The sequence below is a fragment of the Cygnus olor genome, chromosome 10 (genome assembly GCF_009769625.2).
Source record: "Cygnus olor isolate bCygOlo1 chromosome 10, bCygOlo1.pri.v2, whole genome shotgun sequence".
NCBI lineage: Eukaryota > Metazoa > Chordata > Aves > Anseriformes > Anatidae > Cygnus > Cygnus olor.
The window spans coordinates 19,025,348-19,049,637 of NC_049178.1; the positions used below are offsets into that span (position 1 = coordinate 19,025,348).

Genomic DNA, 24,290 nt, shown 5'->3' on the forward strand with positions numbered 1-24,290 from the left:
AATAGCTGGATCTATTAATGTTTGTTGACAAAAGCACTTTGACAGCTCCAAGGAAGAAGAAAGGTTTGAAAGAGAAGAGGTGTCAGCCACTTCACCACAGTAATGGGTAGCAACACATGTGAGCAAGACCAGGGAAAGAAATTCTAGGTATCAGGACTTGCCTCCTGAGAGACAATAACAGCCACCCCAAACACAGTTCTTCACAGAAAACATGATTTGTTGTTAATGATTCTTGTTTTTTCACTACTTAAAAGTCAGCCTTGATACAGGTATGTTCCCCATCACAAGCAGAAGATACAAGCGCATCACAGCAAGGCTCATGTAGCTACTACTCACAACAGCAGTAGAGATGGGCCATACAAGACACAGCATCTAAAGATTTTGCTCCTCATTTTCAGGTGTACAGATTCTTCCTAAGATTCTACCTGATTCCTCAAGCCTACAGAAGCATCTGCTTCCCCAAGAGAAAGCAGACCTTTGTATTATCATTATTATTTCTACCCTTACTTAGTCAATAAATGTTACATCACACACGTAGCTTATCACTGCACTATCAATTTATAGTTGTATTTTAGCTGTGACAGATTTTCTGCGTATGAACTTTTTCAATGTCATCAAAACAGCTTCTAAATAAAAAAAATAAAAAATAAATAAATAAAACCAACCAACCAACCAACCAAAAACTTGCTTGAGCAGTCTTTTAATTATGGGAGTATTTATTCAGCTTTCACCTCATGATTTTTTCCTGTACACCAGTCAGACTATTTAGTAAATACTGAAGAACTGATTCTATTTTTTTCTTGCTCCAGTGCTGCATTATGTCAGTAGAGGCATCTTGAATAACACTATTATAAAATAGGTTAGAATCAGGTTCTTTTAGCGGATGGTTGTGATGTTATCACCTCTTGTTATAATTTCCCACTGAGCTTTATAAACTTTCTCAATGCATCAGCAGAACTTGTGAAGAAAGCTTTAGGAACCAGAGCTTTATTCATTATTATTATTTATGTATTCAGTGCTTCAGTGTTATCAGTTGTTCTGTTAGCTCCACCACACTGGAAGGCTCATTTTGAGGGTTCTGTTCTGAAGGGTTAGTGGGCAGGTTGATATCATTATATGATTTAGTTTCTTCACTGGGCTCTCTCAATATCTCCTCTGTTATAACCCTTCATCATTAACTTCATTATAATTAATAAAACATGTTTATAACAGCAATGCTGGCTGAGAATAGGACCGTTTATCTTAGGCATTCTAAAACTAGGCAAAAGAGACCTAAAGCACATGAACAAGTTGGAAAGAGGCGGCAGCAGGAAAATCTAAATATGAACTAGACAGAGAATGTCAGGATTGGGACAGGGAAGGATACACAGAGGGAGTGACGTCATCCTGCAAAATATCCCTTTATTCCTATGTTTTTATTTATAATTTCAATCCCTTCACTGGGTGGCAGGGTGTTACTCTAGCAGGAGTCAACCACTGACAATGCTGAATGAATGGAGTGGAGGCTTGCTGCAAGCAGCCAGACAGTTTAGGGGAAAAAAATATTCAATCTAGAAGCTGCATGGACTCTTAGATAGGCTCAATTTGATAAATAATCCATGCCCCAAGGGCAGCCAGACTGTCTGAAATTGCAGCATGCTGCCACCCTCCCAGCTACACTGGAAACCTTCACCATTTCAGTTTGCCTTCTCCTGATTCAATTTCGCAGCTCCTTTCCTCATCTTTTCAAAGATGCTCCAAATTATAGTCTGTTGGTGGGCAAATAGCATTCAATTTTAGACCCAGCCAGCATTTTCTGTCAAAATTCCACATACGGGGCCAGTGTCGTGTGTACAGGAACACCCATTTTGCTGCTGCAGTGCTCCAGAACGGGCATGGAAATGCCAGCATGGGCAGTAAGGAGGAAGGCAGCAGTGTGCTGGACCACCCTGCACATCAGATGCATCACATGCCAGGGGAGCACAAGTGGCCCAGAGCCTCCTTCACCCTACACTGTGCTTTGGAGGAGCTGTGGATCTGAATCAGCCTAATTAGTGGGGAAAGATACACATAGCTTGCTCATTTTCATAGCTGATTTTTTAAAGATTATTAAGTAACCTCAGAAGATCACTACTATTTAAAATTTCTTTTGGAGGGCATTAGAAACTGGTTGATTGCCAGCTTGGGCCTTGATATCTGAAATTACAAGGAGAGCACGTGCAGGAACATGGCAAATATAGCTTTTTAAAGACCTTATATTTCTTGCAGTGGGGATGACAAAGCTGCGTGTTCACATTAGGGCAGAAGTGGAATGCAGGATGACTCTCAATAAAAGTGCGGTGCTGCTGCCTGTGCTGACACATGTTTGAAATCATTATTTTGATAATGTCATTAATGAATTTGCACAGCCTGCTGAACGAGTTCAGTTCTACCATTATTTTATTCTCCAGGAAAATGTTAAAAGGATAAGCTGGGGAAAAATAAAAAATAAAAAAGAACCAACTGATTTCCCATCCAGAGAAAACTATTGCATCTAAATTGTACATTAACTGGGCTGTGTTCCACACAGAAGAACATGAACTTCTGCTTCACCATTTTCTTTTTCTTTCTTTCTTTTTTTTTTTTTTTTTTTAACATTCAAGATAATTATGTATTTGTCCTTGCCTTACCTTGCTCCTTTTCTCTCTTTTTTTTTTTCCAGCTCTAGTTACATTTTTTTTTTCTAGTAAGAGCTCCTTTAAATGCTCAGGTTAATAATGGGACTGGTCAATGTGATGGGTTATATGAACAAAATCATGTGCTGTAACCTCCACTGCCATTAAATGATACAGCTCCCAGTGATACAGAGCAGCTGGGGTTCCAGTGCCACAGCCTTTCCAAACTTTCCACACAAAGATATGAAAAAATACCTCCGTATCTCAACAGGCCCTCCACCTGGGTGATTTTCAAATATTGATTATTGAGTTTGAATACTGTGAATAGGGAACAGGAGATTGCAAGAAAGTGGTAGGTCACTCGGAGGCCCTGGTGCACCTGAGCAGCCTCACCTGAGGCCCCTGCCCACCCCACCCATAGGCCCAGGCCCTTCATTTAATCTCAGCCCTGGGCCTCCAGGCTTGGCTAAAGCTGTAAAGGAGGACTCTTGGTCTCTAATTCTCTTAGGGTCATGTCTGGCTGTACGCCTTGTTCAGCTGGACTCTGATATGGGGATTGTTCTCTTGGTTGGATTTTGGACATGCATTGTTGCTGAAAGCTTGCCTTATGATCTGCACTCTTGGTTGAAGTTGGCTGTTGTCCTTGGACCTGCCCTACTTGCTGTGCTTAGGTATGGTGTGACTGGGTCCTGGGTGGTGAGCTCTGGCACTGTGTTACTCCTGGTAGGAGCTTCTACCACCAGTATGTAGGTAAGAATCTAGCAGCAGGTTGGGATGCACTGCCAAAGTATATGGGATGTTGTAGGGCAGCCTTGTATCAATGCACTCTGAAAGGCTTCTCTCAGGGTAGAGAGATCTGCTCTGAGTTGGAATTGACTGTAGTCAGATGGCATGGCATCTCCTATGCTTCTCTTACTAAACCTTTCATTGGAGTACAATCTTGTTCCAGTAAGGCTGATTGTCAGCAATCAGTGGGGTTCTTGTGTCTATAACAATAGCTAACAGAGAACAGTTTTGCATGGAAGTACACAAAAGACTTAGTGAAAAGCAGATTATAAAGTACAAAAAACATAATCTTAGTCATGTTCCTCAAAGTGCATTTACTTTCATCTCTGAAGGACAATAGAATTGTCATGGCATATGGGAAAAATGAAAGCAACTCTAATACTGCATAAACTTTCTTCCCTTTTACTTCTCCTGGTTTGTCTCAAGACTACTGCAACAAATCTTCTGTCTGAGAAAATCATCTGATGTGACTAGACCTTGGATTCCTGCTTGTAGATGAGCCTAGAGGAGAATGTCCAAGATCTTTGAAGCTGAAAATTGAAAAATGAATAGCAGTGAGAAGCTCAGTCTCTCAAAGCTCATGTACAGCATTTCAGAATGCTTCACAAAACTTATATATAATTCCAGTTAGCATATAAGCTGCTCATATGGTAATATGTTGGCTTCCTTTGCTGTTTCTCTTCAGTTGGTGAAGCAGGGAGAAAAATCAAGTCATAAGCATGTTTTAACCTCTACATTTCACCGTACCTGTAAAACAAGAGGTTGCATCAACCTTTGCAGGAGGGAGTAATAGCTGATAATTTATACATGCAATTTGAGAAAAGCACAGTTCCATGGGGTGATTACTGCAATAAATAACTGAAGTAGAACACCCTTGTCCTAACATAAACCCAACTTCATCTTTCCCAGTACTCTACATGAAGAACCTGATCTGGGGCTGGGAGGGTGTGGGGGAGGGAAGAGAGCTACAAGAGAAGCATATATAACCTTCCCATGGAAGCTGAAGAAAGATCAGCTGAAAGCAAGAATTCAGAATTTAAGATCCAATAGACATGATCCAGTTTATTTTTCAGGAACAGCAGTGATGTTCTGTTATGACAAGTAAAAATAGAGGCAGTAGCAAAGGCGATGTATGCTATTGTATAGGTAAACTGTTTAGGGCAAGAACTGTGTTTTTGTTTTATTGGAACATTACCTGACACAACCTTGTTTAAACCAATGAGTAGCATTTCAGTGAGCTGTGAGCAAAAATGATGACAGTACTATTACACAGGTAATAATAAGTTGATGACCTTTGATAAATATTTTTGGCTTGGCTTCATTTTAATTTAAGAATGTCTATATGTAGCAGAAACATCCATCACATGTTCAAAACCCTCCTTCCTAAAACAACTACAATGTTAATATCCACTGCCAGCCCTGTGATGTGTTTTGCTGCAGGAACCCAGGCAGCATTTATCTTTTTACTGTGGCTTTTTCAATTTTCAACCCCCAGCTTATTGCTAGGCTTATTAAATAAAATATGAGACAGACCAGTAGGGAAACGTTCCAAAAAGGAATTTAGTGAGGATCTGGAGAAGCAATTGCAAGGTTGCACCATGTTAGTGGAGTTGAGGGTACCTGTTTGGCCCCTCTTCTTTATTCTTTACCAAGTCTGCATCTGCTTGTTCTCATTCCAGGGTCCTTGTCTTGCCCTCCCTTCAGCCACGAGCACTCAGGATTGAATATTGAATATTTCTGCTGGCACTGGCTACTGCAGGGTGACGTGAGGAGGAAGAAAGGAGATGACCTCTCTGGTAGGACTGGTTCTCACCATGAAGGGTTTCGAAGGTTGACAACAGCTTGAGACCCACCTGGAAGCCCAAAGGCAGCCAGCTCATGCAGCAGAACAGCAATGGGATGTACTCTGAACAAAAGTTTGGCCTTGCAGGCAGGTGGCCACTGGCTCGCCTTCCAAATGGCTGCTGAGGGCAGCCTTGAGTGGGGCTGGCTGCTGCAATCCAAAGTGGCAGTCACAGGAAGAATTATACCATGTTCCTCATCCAATACTGCCTGGCCCAACAAATGCAGATGAAAGTCTTCTCTTTGCTCGTGCTGCCAGCTGAACATCCAGCAAATCCCCTAAACTCTGAGCTTAATCTACAAATCATGGTTTTGCTCTCTCAGCCTCTTGGTTCATGACTGCTGCCCTGCTCTGGTGCCTTTACCAGCAGCGTCCCAGCCAGGCTGCCCTCACCCAGCCAAACCTCGTTCTTCTTGCTGTTATGGTAGAGCCTAGGTGGCTGGGATTACTGTGGTTGTTGTTTAAAATCTAGCAATAGATATCTATCAGACTTGTTCCATTGGCCTAGCGCCTGTAGACATAATGAACATCTCTAGCAGGGAATTGCTACACACAGCAGATGAGGTGGCCCATAGCTTAGTCCCCATCTCCTGTGTGCATAATCAGAGAGGTTTGCATAGAAATTAGAACTGAATGCAGAACTACTTGGTTTTCTGCTTACATTGAAGCTTCTCTGAAGCTGAAATATTTGCTAAAGTTTCCTTTTCTAACCTCTTTTTAGACTGCAGCTTTTACTGCAGTCTAAAAATAGATATTTTTTCTCAAATATTCTGGAAATTTCTTAGAGAAATTCAATTGAAAAATCAAAAGTTTTTGAATTCTCAAGAGAATTTGTGCTACTTTTGACTTTATTTTTATTATTATTATTATTTTTGTCAAATGACTGTTACTTGGACATGACCCACTTAATAAAATACTTCACAATTTTGTTTCCCAAAACTGTATTTTTCAATTCATGAGCTCTTCAGGAAAAAAAAAAAAAGCCAACAACCTTCTCCATCTCCAAAACAATAGCACTTAAACGTGCTGTGTGAAAAAGAACAAACATCTCGTAGTCCTCAGGGTACCTTTCATGTACCTTTTCCCAGTCAAATAATCAGTCTGAGAGATCCTGTTACTGCCTGACTTTTCCCTCTCCCTTAGCCTGTTCACTGCACCATCAATTGCTCTGGTACATTCGCAATGCTGCTCTTCAAACTGTGTTGGTGAAATAACAAAAGTTAACAGGATCTCTTTTCCCCCTCCTTTTCCATCTTTCTTCTTCTTGCTGTATTTTATTCATATTTATTGGCCATGATTGAGACTGGAGCTATTTATTACAGAAATATTATATATGATTTTTTTGTGCCCCAAATTACAGAGCTCTATGCCAAACAAAGTACTGTCTAGAGACAAAAAGTACTGCGATCACAGGAACCCATACGAGCAATGTTTGCAATCAACACTTTATCACCTAATTCAAATAACAAAGGTTAAGTCACTAAGAAAGCAGAATGATAGGAAGGGTGTTAATTATCTTTTGGTCCATTCAAGTTTATTTTTTAATTTTATTTATTTTTTTAAGGCTGAAATTTGGACTGAAATGGAGGTCAGTAAAGAACTTGAATGTCCTATGCAGTGTAGATGTTCAAGCTGTAAGTGTATATGTTGAAACTAGTGCATGAAATAAACTTTGAAGGTGGAGTCTGAGCAGACAGTAGCTAAACTTCTGCAATCTGCTACTGTGACTAAAGCTTATGATATGGAAGATTTAAATCACTGACCGAATTGGGTCTTCAGACCACGAAGGTAATCTATGTTCTGTTGTCCTGTCCAGTATAGTTGAGAGTTCATATGCTACAGTTCCTTTTTGGGGGGGGAAGCTGGTGACAGGTGATTTGAGTAGAGCTGACAGTAATGTATGGAGGGTAAAAAAAGGGTATCTGACCTGCTTAGATGTTGTTTTTACCTCTGCCTATTTTCATAAGGGTTAGGTAACTGCTCTTTTACAACACTTACTGGTTCCACACTTTATTTTACAGTAATTCCAAACTGTGTTCTCCAATTATTCATGTTCTGCATACACCTGCCTAGCTTTATTTATTCCACCTGCCTGATGTAGGGAGGGGGTTGGCTAAGGGAAGAGGAAGAGGTGCAGGAGTCGGGCTTTAGGTCATGAACAATGAAACATGACTGGTTCGTCAGCTAATCCCAGATCCTGAAATGGACTAGGGAGCAGTGGATGCAGCCATGCAAGGGTAGTGCAGAGTCCAGGTTAATGAACTCTTCTGAGAAATAGGTTAATTTCTCTGAATTTGAGCAATCTGGCACAGGCCTGGGAAACTCAGAGGTTATATGATGTAGTAGTGAGACCAAACTTCAACCTCCATACTTGAAAGGTTTTCCTTTCAATGTTTTTATCTTCCAGCAGACTATAAATGAAGAGAAAAGTACTTCATTATTGTTATTCCTGATCACTTTCAGGAAACATCACCTAGAAAATATGAGATCAGAACGAAAGCCTGGGTCACAATCTATTATGGGAATGTTGTGTAATGAACAGCTAGATAAGCAATGATCTTTACAAAGACTGAAGACCGAAGAAACTGGGATAAGAATAAATTGCCTGGGTATATTTTACGAGAAAGCAATGAACATATTTTTCAACTAAAAATATATTTAACATTCGTTACTTGATCCTCATTTAGGTAAACCTATTTCCTAAAACTCTTCTTATTAAAGTAGAGATGAAACATTTAGAAGTTATCAGCTATGTAATACACAGATTACAGAAGACCTGCTATGTGCAGAGCTGTGACCCGCTGGAGACAAGCATGTGTGTGTCCTCACCAACACCTCATGGTTCTTACCCCAGGTGCTAAAGTGGAGGGGCAGGTCCTCTGCTGATCCTGCGGGCTCCAGCTTGTCAAGGAGATTCCCTCAACCACACTGAAGCTGGTTAAATTACATGAGTTTTGTGGCTTAATGACAAGGCTTTACTTAAAGGAGACCTCTCTTACATGCCAAGTTGTGACTTTTTTCAGTAAACCTTTTCTTGTTGGCTGAATCAATGTATTAAGAGTGCTTGATCTGTGCTCCTCACAATCCCCCATCAGGGCGTGCTGTCAGTCATGGTACCTTCTTTGTAGGAATACTCCATGATGATAAAATACTTCATCAAAGTCAATAGGACTTGTATTAAAAACTACGATAATTACATCACTTCATAAAACTTTTTATTCCTGTATTTTTCCTATGTCTTACATTATCTGTGCAGAAGTACTGATTATTATCTTTTCCAAGAGGAAAGGCATGTTCAGTACTACAATTATGTTACAGAAGGGATTTGCATTAAAGTACCAGCTCCATTTGTTTCTCTTTAGTTTTCTAATAAACAAGAAAATAATCAGGAAACAAAATATTTCCTGGAAAGTTATTTTTTAGCATTGGTTTCCTGCTCTCTGGAGAGGTAAAACAGCCTTGTTTCCAATTGTAGGATAATTTGTGTAATATAACAGGATTTTTAGATTTATTGTCTTGTTTTGTGCAGCTCATGAAAAAAAACGTTTTGAGGAGGAATGAATACACGGTGATAATAAGCTTGAAAGGAATGTGAGTTGTTTTGTTTTGGGATTTTTTGCTCACTGAATTTACATTTTATGCACAGTTGAAGATTTGCTCTTGAAGGATTTAAAATTAAAGTATTTGAATTGGTGAGAAATGAGAGGAGGAGGGTATTAGGGCACATGAGAATTTAACAATCAGGTTTGCACTATTAAGAAGAAAAGATTGGCTATTTTTTAATGAAAAAGGTTTGTCCAGGTAGCAGGCTGCATGTGTTCAAACACTGAATATTCCCTTCTATTTGCTATACTGACTTCCACAACTAATTTTTTTCATTTGCTCAATCCCATAAATACTGGATCTTTTAATGGAGGATGTTACATAAAGCTGAAATTAGTATAGATACTGTCGTACTTCTGGAAGGAAGTCTGAAAGCTGTTCAGCAGAAGTGACATTGGGTTATATTGGTGAGAATGAATAGATGATGGTTTAAATGCCCCTCTGGAACATGAATACCGACATTTTGATTAATGTCTCTGTCATGGGCAAAGATTATTTAGTTAATGATTTGCAGTTTCCTTTGCCTGGCTCTAGGAAAAGCATGCCAAATCTCAGGGTGAAAGGGAGGAACCAAGCAGCTTGAAGCCATTGGGTTATTCATGTGTTTTCAGCACGTGCCCAGATGTTTTTCTGGATCAGATCTAGTGCTTAGAGGGGAACAAAACTCATTAAGTACTAGAAATGAAGATATCTTTATTGCAGTCTGATTTAGAGGACTCGGAAAGCTTAAGTGAGCTGTGAGGGCATGTGGACATGGCGCTGTTTGGTGCTTTCTGCCGGCAGCAGCAGCGATCCTGCCACTCAGAAATAACAATAAAATGTTTGGGACCACCGTGCTAAACGCTACTGACTTTATCAGTTGGGACTAAAGACTTGCTTTTATCAGTAAAACCTGCAGTGATAATTCTGTACATGTGAAAGAACAGCCCTATTCATGGTGCCATTTTTAGTTTCAAAGCTTATTTTGAACAAAACACTGCAGTGTTTACATGTGAAGTTATCTGTGAGCAAATTTGTTTTCCAGACCCTGTTGTGCACAACCTGGCCCCTTCTGTTCTATGTGAACATAACGTTTTTTCCTCTCCTCCCTCTTCCATTCATGGTTTTCACAAAGACTGACATGGAAGAAGCCATTAAAGGTTTAAACAACTTAAGCAGTTACTTTTAAATTATCTTAACATGTTCAAAAACCTTGCCAGATTTACCCTTTGGAAGATAGTAAAATAATTTTGAATAGAATGTGACCAGATAAAATGAATATGATTTTATTATTCATGAATACTTTAACCTGAATGCTTTAGTGCCTACATCTCTCTATTATATTAAATTATGGTGAAACATAAAACTGTCACACTGGGGTTTGTAGATTGATATTCCCCATGGATTGCCCTTATGTTTTTGCTTCAGCTCTCCCTGCTGCTGCTAATGGAACTAGTCCTTTGATACCTTTTCCCTTCTAGTTACGTTCTCCCTCTATTGACTGCTTCGAAGCACCTTGGTGTCTGGCTGGGAGGTTAGCTGCCTCTTTTCACAGCGAACACACAAATAACCCCTATGTATTCCCACCGACATGTGTACTTTTGTATCTGGCTTTGCTCCTTCATATTTCTCTTCTTTTTTATATGTTCTCTGGGCAATTTTTTTTTTTTTTCCCCAGACATCACACTTTAGGGTGTACTTTCGAAGCGATGTTCAGATATTTAGGTGAGACTCCCATTAAAGTTAATGAGACATGTGGCTAAATGCCTGTGCACTGCATTAACAATACCCTTTACTGTTTATTGTCTAGCTTAAAGAAAAGGTCACATTGGCTCCTAACTCCTAGTCCTGGATCTTTGCCTTCTCCTTTAGATCTTAGAGGTCATTGTGAAAGAAAAGAATGTAAGACATAGGGCCTAGCTATCTGTATTTTTAATGCTGGCAACATTGTTCCTTTGGCTCCATTTTCTTTTTATATGGAGCTATAGAAATTACAGACGTAAAAGGAGCTTTTATCCCAAATTGTCAAAAGCACAGTGATGACAGGTTATTGCTGAAGCACCACAAGGATTCACTGTGGTGCTTTGTGCAGAAAATTCCACGGGAAGTGGGAGGAAATATTAGATCTTCAGAGCAGGGACTGTTTATCACACTGTGTGTTTACTGAGTGCAGCACAACAGGGTTCTGGGGAATGTCTTGCTTACCCCCAATATAGATAAAACACATTAATAAATATTTACTGAGGCATGCTGCTGATAATTTTCACCTATGTCCTTGCCCAAGAATTTGTGGTTAGAAATTCCGATGCTGTAGCACAAGAAGGAGATGACAGTGAACACAGCTCTGATCTAGGACAGGAGGAGACAGAAAAAGGATCACAGCACTGTAGCTGTGTCATGTGAAATGAGTGCACATGATTCCAGCTAATAATTACATCCACTTTGTCTGGTTGGGGTAGGGTGGCACCTGATTGACGAGGAAATTGGTATTTCCCAACAATGTCACTAATGTTCTAAATAATAAATGTTATTTAATTTCATTGTGCTTTAGTCTTCTCATGGGGATTATGACATTTAAGTCTTGGTAAACATCAGCAGAGAGCCTAAAGTGAAACATGCTGTAAATGTAATCCTTGCAATGTGAACAGGAGTCCATCTTTAGGTCCCTTTTTCATTCATCTTATTAGCCCAAAGGTAATCTCAGTACTCTATTATAATGGAACTTCTCTGGTATAATGAGAAGTTAGCTATTTAATACAGTCCTCATCAAAATGGTATTTTTTTTCATGTTTCTAAAGCTCACTAAAAATGGCATTAAGCATTGTATTGAGTCATGGAGCTGAAGTACAACAAGGTTAAACATCGCTTTTGCACTAAAATGGGAAATGAGACTTAGATTAAAATTTAGAAGTAAAAAACAGATAAATACGTTGGATGAAATGGAACATTAAAATTAAATGACTAGCATGGGTGGCTGAAGTTCAATATAAGTAGGAGTGTTTAAGATAAGGTTTTCATCCAACAGTGAGTTGGCTAATGATATTGCTAATGTGAGATCCTGCAGTTGACAGTTTGTATCTGAAGGCAGATAACTGTCCTAATGTTGCTGCTTTGAGAACAATTATATAAAAGAAGATGCCATTCGTGCATATCATCAATCATCATACAATCCTTTTTGTCTGTTTTTCTCCCAACAGTGCAATGGCAGTGGAAAGGAAGACAACGCTCGTATGGAAGGTAGGCTGAGGCACGCAGAGCTCAGAATCTGACCAGGGATTTTCTTTGTCTTCCTTGGAAGGAAACACAGAGAAAATCTAAAAGATGCAGAGCTGATAGATAAAACAAGGTGTCCGATCAAGAGGGTTTTCCAACAGAGATCAATGTTTGCTAGGTTACTCTGGCAGCAAGGTGAACTGCGATTATCATCCCGTATGGACACAAGTGGTTTTTTGACTGCTTTGCTGTTTATACAGGGAAAGCTCGAGTGTTCCACTGAAGAAGGTGGAACCCAATTAATTAATTGGTTAATTATGGTGTCATTAGTATGATTACTCATTTCCTCTACAACAGCACCTAGGCATTCCAGACTAAAAGAGCCTATGTGCTAGGCTCTGTACATGCACTGAATGGAATGGCTTTTGCAGGAACAGAGCAGTCAGTAACTGCGGTGCCCTCAGAGGGCTCTGCTCTGCTGTCTCCTTCCCAGAAGCTCTGTCTGTGGAGAGGGCTAACCTGCAGGCTCTCACAAAGCTGTTGTCTTCCTCACATAATTCAATATCTCTGTGAATTGCTATGTAAATTAAGCTGGCATCTAGCCACAGACCTTTGATATTAATATATATATATATATATATACTTATATATATAAAGGCATCTGTTTTCTGTTTCCAGCCCTTATTTGAAGACCATTTGGTTAGCTCACATACGCTGATGTTCGCTCATACAGTAATAGGTGCAAAGGAGGGCAATTCTTTTGGCTCCATCAGGGTGGGACCCAAGTTCTGATATAAAAAGGTATACGGGCAGTACAGCTGGGCAGGTAATGAGTTGTAAACAAAATATTTCTTTTCAATATTTGTGAAGTTTCCCCGCAACTGTAGCAATGTTTTATTTTTATTAGAATTTAGATTTCTGATCAAAACCGCATTGAACATTGAGAGAGATGCTGGAAATGGGTTCTTTCTGCAAGTTTCTTAACTCTCTTGATTATTTTTAAGTAGTGTAAAGGAGATTATTTTGCACTTAATTTCTTAATAAACATTAATTTGCTGTATTGGAAGCTTTATGTTCTGAAATGTAAAAGGCAGGACACATCTGCTACACACAAAAAAAGTAATAATAACCATAACTGCATGTCTAATATAAAAGAATTGTTGATGAGTCCTCAGTGGAATTAACAAGTGGTGAGGATGCTCAAATGAACCTTTTGATTTGCTTACACTGTGCTCCTAAGGCTGCATCTTAGCAGGATTGTTTGTTACATGGGAATTTGGGAAGTATTTTCAGATTTTCAAATGTCTTGAAGTCTCGGTTTATATGAAACTGCACCATTTTCATTTAGATAAGTATTTTGCATCTTCCATATTTTTTCATTTGAGGGAGACTGCTTGCCCATAGTCAAACCGTAGCCAAATTCCCATGTTAGGGACAGAAGTGTAGGCTTTCACTTTCATTGTAAGCAGCATCTGGCCCTCTACCTTCTGCTTGCCCCATCTGAGGTACGTCCCTCAGCCGATGATGGGGAGCAGCCTTAAATTTGATGAGAAGTTGGCTACAGTGCAGTCCTGCAGTTTAAATGCCATGACATTTCCAGTTATTAACGTAAGAACATTAAATTAAAATTGTTCCATGGGGACTGTAGCTTCGTACGGCTTGAGAGAATTCACTTGCTTATTCAATGAGTTTAAGCTGATTACATTTACAATTAATACATTCTTTCTGGGGTACCACTCTGACATAAAATCAGGTGTGAAGGTTTTCTCTGAGATACTGTGGTGCAGCTCCTCCAAGTTCTGCCTAGCCTTTGCTAACACACCTAACCTTCATCAGCTGTAAGCCAGAGAAATCACCTGAGTAAGCCCTCGAAGACTGATTCTTTAAATAGCCAAACACTAGGACCCATTCCCAGTCGGTGTAAGTTTGCATTGGCCTCATTGCCTTTCATACAGCTATGACAATTTGCATCAGCTTGGATCTGCCCTATTGAGTTCTGAATGGCTTGAAAATGAATGCAAATGACAGTTTGCAGAAGGTGCATGTTTAACTGTATATAAGCCACTTGATATCCTATGATTAAAGCTCACTGCAATTAAACATACACACATCTGGCTTATGGCTACAGTGATTCATACACCAAAAACTGGAACATTGGCTTTTAGTTTTGTTACCATCAGATAATCTAAGAATTCTGCTGGAACTATTATATTGTTTATATAGATGTTATGAAATAGGAGATGCTGTTTTGCAGTAAATTGGAAACTATAACTGGTGCCTTGATTAATCTTTCCGTGAAACATGGAGGTCATCTCTTCCAGATATTTCTATTCCCCATGTATATTAATTTCTAGTAGCCTGGGGTTTAATACACTTTTCTCTATTTCATTTCCACAATTAATGGTTGTAAGACAACACAGATAAAAATGCAAATGAACAACTTATCTTTATGCTTTTCAACTGAATGTTTACAATTGCATTTACAGTGAGCTTTTAAAACTGCCCAAACAGCTTTTCCAGATATGAAAATTACAGAGATACCTTTATAAATTACAGATTTTTAAAACTGCTGTCATTTTAAAGGGCTATATTTTTTATATTTATTGAAGCTATTTTGGGTATAAACACAACACAGTTTCTTTTTTTTTTTTTTTTTCAATTCCAGAGTAATACATGATATTACCATACATAAATATGTATATATATATTTTTTCTTTTCCTCCAGCAAGATTTTAGAGTAGAGACCCATAAGAGCGAGCATTTCTTGCAATAGTTGCCTTTAACTGCATCTGCCTGGATGTACTACTGTGACACCATCCTGGAATCAAATGTGAAAAAGTACAGGAAAATCATGGATTTTGATAAAGAGACAGGGCTGTTACAGCTGCAGCATGATAGGGGAACTGGGAAATTAAAACTTTTCAGTTTTCCCTGAGCTGCATTTCTATAGCTGGTAGTGAGAACTTAATTTCTGATTATGTGTATGTTGGAAAAGAACTAATATAGTTGGGAAGAGTATGTTCAAGCAAGGAGGTAGTTTTCCTTTACCTTCCTGCAATTAAAACAAGAATTGAACCACAGTATACCTAACCAGGAGCCCATGAACACTGCAAATCTACTGCCTTAAATGTTCAAAATGTTTTTCCATGTCCCAGAGGCCAGTCGTCAGGAAGAAGGATATTTTCTTGTGCTTTCTGACAGAAGCTCTTCCATTTGTTAGATTTTTGTGTAAAAGGTAACAGGTTACCACTTCAATAAACCTTGTGGCTACATATATAGTGAATGCAAAACATAAGCGGATGATGAATCCAAATTTGCTTCATGTCTGCAGTTTTGGACGTGGCCTCTGAGTGTTTATATTTTTTTTTTTTTTTTTTTTTTTTTTTTTAGAATTGTTTTCATAGGAAATTATAGTATTACTATCAATCTTTCCAGGTGATTAATTATCTTGTTGTGTATTTCTGAATGTCTGTATATTTGCTCAGCTTATTTGTCAGCCCAAGGTTTTTGTGCTTGCTCTACAAATTAGTGCATTATCTGGAAATAGGTATGTCTCGGGCTGTGTGCTGGCTGACTTGTAGCTTCAAGTCTCAGTCCAGAGACTAGATATTAATGCACAAATTTCACACCAGGGTAAATAAGATGGCTATAATCAGGAGTGGGACATGCAGACAGAGGAGCATCTCTGCCACCATGTAACCCTGTGGTCCATTTTGTGGACTCTTACATCTTTCTGACTTGAATATAGGCTCATCGTCAATGTTCTGACCACAAGTGTAATGTTGAAAGGTAGAAAGTGATGAAAGCAGACTAGGAGCATTTTTGCTGGATAATTAAAAGAAAAGTAATAAAGTGTATACAAAAGGAGACATTGGCTGGAACAAATAAAAGCCAATGACAGCTTTCAGCAGGCAGTTTGTGTAAAGAGAACTGTGTGATGAATGCCTTTGGAGTGCTCTGCATTTAGGTATGGCACAGTGTATTCAGCAACTTAATCCAGGAAATCAAAACCAATATTGCAACCTTTTTATTTGTCTTCAAACATTAGTAGGAAATGGTGTTAGAACTGGCATCAAGGTCACAGGTATGCTGGCCAGACTTTTAGGTTGTTTCATACCACTTTAGGCTGCTATTTCCATGCAGGCTTCACTGTGTTTATGCTGGCAAGCATAAGAGCCCAGAGATGAACTGGCAGCAAGTTGTTGTTAAGGCCATTTGTCTGTGATTCCACTTCTTTTTTTTTTTTTTTTTTTTTTTTTCAAGACGTGTGTTAGAGCTCTGTATGATGATAAACAGAGTTCTGCATTTTTTTTGTTTTGTTTTGTTTTTCTAGAGATTTCTCATCGCTTCTCGCAGCAGCTTCAGCTGAGCACTGAAAGCTGCATTAACCACATGGCTTAAAGCCACAGTGAAAAGTGTCTAAATCTCTTTTGATTGTATCTTCATGACTGTAATAATATTTCTAAGTTATGCCCTACTGTCAGCTCCTACCTACATGCCTAGAAAAGGGTGGTTTTTTCATCTCTTGCATTTAGCCATTTTATGTACTGGAGAAGGCAGCTGAACAAAGTCTTCACTGTCCTCTGTTCTATCTCATATTCAGAACTTGATAGCAATTATAAAATACTTGCTTTTTCTTTCCTTTCCTGCTTTTTCATTTTCTTCCCTGTTGTTTGTATAGAGAATAATACGTGTTCTGAACTCTTACTGGCCTCTCATCTTTGTTCTGAAAATAAACAGAAAATAATATGCTCAAGCCATGTTTGCCCACGGAAAGCAGAGAAGGACTGCTTGTCTTTGTTAACACTACTACTTCTGAAGGGATCTGTGGCAAATTTCTCTATGCTAGCAGTACTGCATGAGGCAGCACCAGTGTCTTTTGGGATCAAAATGCCAGGGTAGCAGAGCTCTTGTGCCACCCCACAAAGCTAAGATTACTATTTTGACTCAGTTGATTTTCAAAATCTATAGTTTGCATCATCTTTGTCAATCACCTGGGTACCAACTTTTTCATCTAAGACCCAGAGAGGCTCTAGTCTGCTCTTCTGCTGAGATAGCATATTTACCTTGACACAACTGAGCTTCTATACTGCTAAAATGAAGGCTTTCTTCTCTTTATCACTGAGACTTGAAGATCCCTTTTCTGTGTCAATATCAAGTGATCCACATTGAGACCTACTTGCTGTTTTGCTAACTTCCTGGTTACTGGAGAGGGAAGAACTGCACTAAGTCATAAATTTGAGGCAAATTCACATACTTGCATACCAGTGACCTTTTGAGAGGTGGGAGAAAAAGAAATAGAAAAGAAACAGAAGGAATGGATTTTTTTTTTAAATTTATTTTTTATTTTATTTTTTTGAAAAAAAAGCTTTTTCAATAAAGGAATCCATATTCCTTTATTTTGGAAAAATGATTAGAGATCCTGAAAATGGTATCTTATTGTATTTAGTATTTACTACAATATTATGCTTTCCTTTTTAGCTTTGAGTTCAATAGTACCATCTGTCAAAAATACTAGTAATGGAGAAATACACTGCATAAGGCAAAAGTAATTACTCATTTTCCTTTGGTTCAATTTACAACAGCTTAAATAAAATGAAAGAACAAATATAGTTCCTAGGCAAAATCTGAGCATTTTTGTATCACCTTTCCTCTGCTATCAGCTGCAGAATATAATTAAATTATCTGCCCTTGGTAGATAAGAAGTAACACTGCTTTCATCTCCTATTCATGTGTGCATTTTGCTTTTCTAATGTTGCTTTTCAGAGTTTGCAAGAGAGATCATTGCTTCTTATCTTCCTAACAACCTTTAGGTTAATGTTGATACCAGAACTCCATCTATAGATAGCTGTGCAGCCTTCTCAAGCTGTCACTGCGTTCTTCCCACCATCTGGTTGCCATCCCAAAAGACTGGCAAGGTTCTATAGGCCTTCTGTATGGGAGGATTATGTACTACTTGCTCATCAGCTCTGAAGCAAGCTTCCAAGTTTTTGTCGTTGCTGTTTTTTTTTTTTTTTTGTTTGTTTGTAATGCTTTTGAATGTGACAATGGGAGGCAATTCTATTTGTTCCCCAGTGCTGCCGCAAGCTTCCAGGTCTTTTGCAATTTTACACTGCATTGTTACAAACACTGTTCCCAATCAATGCAATGATTGCAGAAGCTTACAGTGATGCCCAGATTCTGGAATGAGATGAGTTTGCAGGGAGCAAATAACAAAGCAAAAAAAATACGCCAGCTTTCCAGTCTGGTTTTTGCTTTGGCAGACAGTTGCTTGGCAATGAGTGCTCCTGAAGATGGCAAAGAAAATTACTGCAACACCTGAATTCTCTCCCAAACCCAGTGAATCACACAAACTCAGAAACTAGATTCCCGTACAGTAGGAAAAGGAATGTGCAGTTGCTTGAGTTTTTATAGTTGCATGCTAAACTGTGTGGAAATACCATCTCCATGGATTGATATATCGGAGAGATGAGTTCTGGAATTAAGCCTCATAGAATTTATGCTTAAATGCTGCTTCTTGCTGGATATAAACATTTAGGATGCATTTTTCACACCAAACTGGACATACTAGAAAATATAATGTAACTACTAGAATGTTTTCCTTATTATTCTACTCACACCATTTATATCAGTCATCATAATACTCTAGTTCCATAAATATTTAACAACAAATAGTCTCTATGCATTAAGGAGGAAAATTCAAAGCCACTGAAACAATGTGAGGTATTTCTATATATATATATATGTCTTTTTTTTTTTTTTTTTTTCTGTCAGTAGAAAATGGTGGATATCATTTTAATATTCTTTCTTTGTAAGTAACCTAATTATCTCAAAAAATTGACTTTCTGGAGAAAACAAAGAGTAGAAGGGAAATGAGAACAACGGGAAAGAGAGCTACTGGTCCCCCGTCCCAAAATTTTTCTTTGGTTTTTGTGCAGGATTGGTTTTTATGCTCTTTCAGTTTCTCTACTCTCTTCTGTCATTTTCTTTCTTGTTTTGACATAGCAAAATAGCATTTTGCTATTTATGCTATATATATGTGTGTGTGTTTCTATGTTATTTTACTATTTCTATGAAAGGTTTTCAACTTGCAAGTTTGTAAAATCCCATTTATCATTTGGTATATAAAGGAAGACCATCTGCATTTTGTTCTTTCTAACAGTTTTTAACTTCAGGAAACATGATTCTGATCTTTCACGAAGCCTGCTGCAGACATTTTGGCAGTTACACATATTAAATTATCAGTGGCTTGAATCTTCAGTAATGCCATAGGGGACTCAGGAGTATTTTTCTTTCATACACACTGAGTTTTGTTTTCTTCAGTTAAACTGGATTTGACATAATGGTCTTTGTCAATAAAATGGACAGTTCGTGCTACTGTATGGTGATCTGACAATGCGAATATTTTCTGTGTGAACATATTGCGTAGTTTCTCAGCCTATTGTTTTTTAATTGCCTACGAGTTTCTTAATCTCTCTAAACTGAAATAACAGCGATGAGCTAGTGCACGTTGGGGTATTTGGGAAGGTTGGCCCTGCTTAGTCTGCCAAAAGAGAAGGGTTTAATTGCTACAGTAATGCATGTTTTTAGTTTTGAAATAATTTTCATTTAAATTTGTTATTCCCCTGGCAGAAACAAACAACACCAGTTTAAAGGAGGTATTTTAGCCATTGTATTTCCCAGTGGTCACAGACTCACAACGAGGAATACCCCAGTTATCGATTTCCACCAGACCTACCTATGCACTAAAGGCACAGGTTAGCCTTGTTCCAGCTTAGGACTGGAAGACATTGAGCATTCTTGCCAAGGGACTTGTTGTCCAGAGGAATCTATGTAAAGACAAGGAGGTAGAATGAGATATAAATAGTATTAGGCTGTAAGATTAATGCCCTCTTTCTCAAACAAAATAAATACATATTTTTTTAAAAAGCTCTATCATACTACTTACAAACAAAAAGTTCCCATATAAAAATAGCAACTCTCACTACTTGAGCAAGATAAACTGTCTAGGCACAAACACAATTATAGCACTATGCTAGACATTAAAGAATGTAATGCAGCAAAATCACATCCATAATGATATCCGTATACTTGCATGAGTAATCTTATCAATAAGAAGGAAATAAAAAGATTCTAGAGTAAATGTCTTGTATAGACTTTGTGTTGGATCTCAAGGGCAGGTTTATATCTGTTCACACTTTTAGAAATCTGATTATGGTGATAAGATACTGTTATCTCTTTATAGAAGTCGTCATGTGAACTAGTCTATGTAACTTGAAGGAACCTTGAAGGATACTGAAATATTTTTAATATTAAAAAATGTACTGTATCATTTGAAAATATTTTCAACAGGTTTAATCTAGAGGCTTAAATGGGTTTTCTGCCTGTATTTCTATTGTTGAAAGAAAGTATACTGCACAACAGGTCATGTATTGTTCCCACAATACTTAAAGATAAGTGGGAATAATTTCTAAAATCAGCCAGGTCTAGGCTCAATCCTCTGGTTTCAAAGATTGACACTCATTCTCTGTGTGTCACAGGGACACAGGACAGAGTTCTGTTGCCTGCTGAATATCTCCAGTGTTGTCTGTGGCAGTAAAATTTTCTTTCATGATGAAAATCTGCTCTAAAAAAAAGACAGCTAAAGAAAACACGACTTCACCATGAAAGCAGAAAAAGATCTGCAGCAAGCTGTTCACTAGTGAGTCAAACCAGTCCCTGAAAGAAGAAAACAAAACACTTTTTATTCCCACATCTAGCTCTTTTTAATTATACTATTACTTTAATCACACCTGCTGTCTGACATCCCATTGCATGAATTCCAGTGCTGCCAGAGAGGAAAGTTCTTTGAGTTGAGGAAATAAAATCTGATTTCTGAGTACTCCTGTATTAACTACCGTTCTTGCAATCGTGAGACTCTTTTCCACTGTCCCTGAGGTGTAAGTCTTATTTATTTATTTATTTTTCCTCTTTGCTCTTGATGGGAGCTAGGTATGTTTTAAAGTAACAAGTCCAAAATCTAAAGATACTCTTGAGTCTTTCTTTTTCTTACTGAGACAATAAGAGGTCGTTACTCACAGTTAAACAACTGTATTTTTAAACTGCAGTTATAATACAGCAAATTCTCTCCAAAATTATTAAATTTCACCTAACCCCACAACAATGCTGATCAAGAGCTCCTATAGTTTATTCTAAGGGTAAAGGGAAAATGTTATCTGCAGGATGTTAGTTATGTACCACCTACGTTATGCCCAGTATTTATGAAGTAGCAATGGTAATGTACGAGAAGAAGCCTTGTCTTGTGGGTAGGTGCTGAGTTACGAGTCGGTTCTTTAGTTTTACTACAGAATTGACCTGGGGCAAGACACTGTCTTTGTCGCTTCATCATTGAATGAGAATGGGAATGAGAAAATTTCTAGGGCTCCTTTATTTGGGGGTGTGTGTGGGTGGAACGGGATGTGGAGTGGTGATGTACTGCAGCATTATTATATGTTCCTATAACCTGCTTGCTTACACAATTACCGTCCCTGGGAGGGGCACTGTAAGTAGAATTCAAGACTTCTCCCAGCAATTTGGATCAATTATACATTAAAAGCTGAACACCACAGACAGCTTAGGAGGGAGGAGAAAAACTTCTTTATTGTCACAGCTCCACAAAAGAATCTGTACAAAATTATAAAAATGTAATCTACTTATTTCTTTTAAGTCTCAGCAAAGCTGTCAAACTTCGCTGATTCCTGTACTTTTGTCTGCTTTTTCTTTGTAGACTCCAGTCTTAGAATAGCCTGTATCCACTGCCTTTGTATAGACCACCCAGTGCAGCTGGTATTTCAAAGGGCTGTGAGCCACTGGAGAGCTAAAACAATGAATTTCTACAATCTGAGCTGGTGAGTCTTAAGAGTTTTCTGTTGTCTGTGGCTCAGATGAGGTTGTGTAATATAAACATAGTAGTGACTTATCTAGTATTTCCATACGTGAGAAAGGTTTAGATACCGACACTCTCATGGGTTTTATGAGAGTACAGCTAATTTCTTCTTGCGGCTGCAATGCAAATGAGATGGTTCTCTTCCAGTTACATATTTTATCCAAATAATTGTCCACATTACATTTGTTAAACTTATGTCGTCTTCCTGTTATCAGACTGGTGTTTTCCCTGACAGAAAGCTGAATATAATTTTATTGATTATTTTTGTTTGGGGACTGTTGCTATATACCGTAGAATGAAAACAGAACTAGAGATGTGGAAATTTCTGGAGCTTTTGAAGCTCCATATCTGCAAGAGGAGGAACGAGAAAAAAATAAGTTTGTGTAGTGCAAACTTAGTGGCTATGTGTTGTCCAGAAGGTACTCATCCACAAGGCCAGCAGAAGGATAGCTGTCTCTAGAAACTACTGCTTGATATGCTAACGCCTAAATGTGTGATAGTCAAAGATTTGAAAAGAGGGAGTTAGCACCTGGAAACAGATGTTTTCAATGCTGTGACAGGATATTCTGTTCCTTAAAAACAGTATTTCTGCTCCACATGTAAATATTATATCAGAGTTGAATAAAACAAATGAAAATCTCCATATAGGAACAGCCTTACATCCAAGCAGGTTGTTAGGGAAGGGGAGGAGGAAGAAGAGTAATTAATTGTCGTGCTGGCTTTGGAGTGCCAATTGCAGTCACTCAGCGTAAATTCTGTGAAAGTCAGGAAGATATTATTATTATTATTTTTCTTAACAGCAAGAGGTCTATTTCAATTTATTTTCACTGTACGGTATTGATATGATTGGGGTGGTCAGGAGAAGACCAGCTTTTGTTGCAAACTGTAGAAGATAATACCAGCCTTTAAACAAATTAGTGAGCGAACAGAATTAATGCAACACACGTGTGGTCTGAAACTATAAGGTAAATCAAATATCTGTGAGTTACATGAATATATGTATATATTTTAGCATTGCTATAAAGAAAGATGCAAAACAGATAACAGGGCCTTAGTTAATGTGCATGGGTCTTAACTCCACTCTGTTTAAATGGCTCAATTATTTCAAACATGCCTAGATGTTTAAAATTGCACAGCTTTACAAAATGGGAACATATAGGAGATTAAATATTACAGACAACCTGGAATGCTCCTGAATTCTTGCTGGTGCATGCAGTAAATGATAAAATCTATAACTAGGATGTTTCTATATAGTGAAATCCCTGTGGGATATATCTGAATGCATTTATTTGAAATATTCTTGAAACAATATTGGAAATGTTTTCAGTAAGAACTGCAAAATCTTTTTTTTTTCTTTTTTTTTTTTTTCATTTCTTTGACATTATCACTGGTATACCAATATGTTTTGAATTTTAATTAGATTTTTTTGACCCTAGGCTAACCTTTTAGAATGCAGTGGAAAATGAAACACAAATTGGACCACTGTACCCTCGTTCCTTCCATGCTTCTAGCATTGGTGCCTTTAAATGTTCTCTGATAGGTTAGAGAGTCCCCTTTTCTCCACATAATCCAATTTACAATATCTCCTTTCTGCTCAAGGGTCCACATCGCTCTGCCCTTGCCCAGAGCTCCCTTGTTTAGCAGCAAAAATTGACCCATGCTGACTCGTTGCAGTGAGTAGGAAAATGCACAAGAAGCAAAAGCTCCTTGTGTTTCCTGGCCATCCCACCTAACTACCTTCATGCTGGATAGTTTGTGTTTGCAGTGCAGAGGGAGGTTCTACTCAGGCACCTGAACTGAATCACCAGGAAGTCCCAGTGGGTTTAGTCCCACCATATTTGCATATCTAATAATTCCATGAAATTAGCAGAGACTTTGAAAGGGAATTAAAAATTGCCTCCTAAAATTATGGAGCAAATTAGCTGATCCTCTGAATATCCAGACATAATTAGAAACCAATAACAGCTAGAAAACAAATGTCAGCCTCAGCTGGAGGTGTCAGTACAAAGTCATCAGTGAGCACTTTTTTTCTTCCCCCAATATAAACAGCAGATGAGGTTATCTCTAAAATAAACATAGCCCATCTGCTGTCCTCAAATTTAGAAAAGATGGAAGGTGAAGACAGGCACAGATTAGCACGCAGATTAGCATTGGGTAGTATGGAAGACACTCAAACTCACGAAGCTATTAGAAAGAGAGAGGATCAAGAAACTGTTTGGGACCTAGTGCGTTCACTGCTGTAGAGAGAATGTAAACCTACTGGCAACAGACTTCTTTTCTCTCAATTGCCTGGCATGGACTTCTTAGA

At 38.3% G+C, this 24,290-nt stretch overlaps 1 long non-coding RNA gene across 1 annotated transcript; it reads left to right on the forward strand.

The window, feature by feature from the left end:
• The first annotated feature begins 3,119 nt into the window (after positions 1 to 3,119).
• Positions 3,120 to 22,153, forward strand: LOC121075610. The gene is made up of 3 exons (XR_005823069.1): positions 3,120 to 3,304; positions 5,099 to 5,215; positions 21,824 to 22,153. It is a non-coding gene; the product is annotated as an uncharacterized LOC121075610 (long non-coding RNA).
• Positions 22,154 to 24,290: the final 2,137 nt, after the last annotated feature.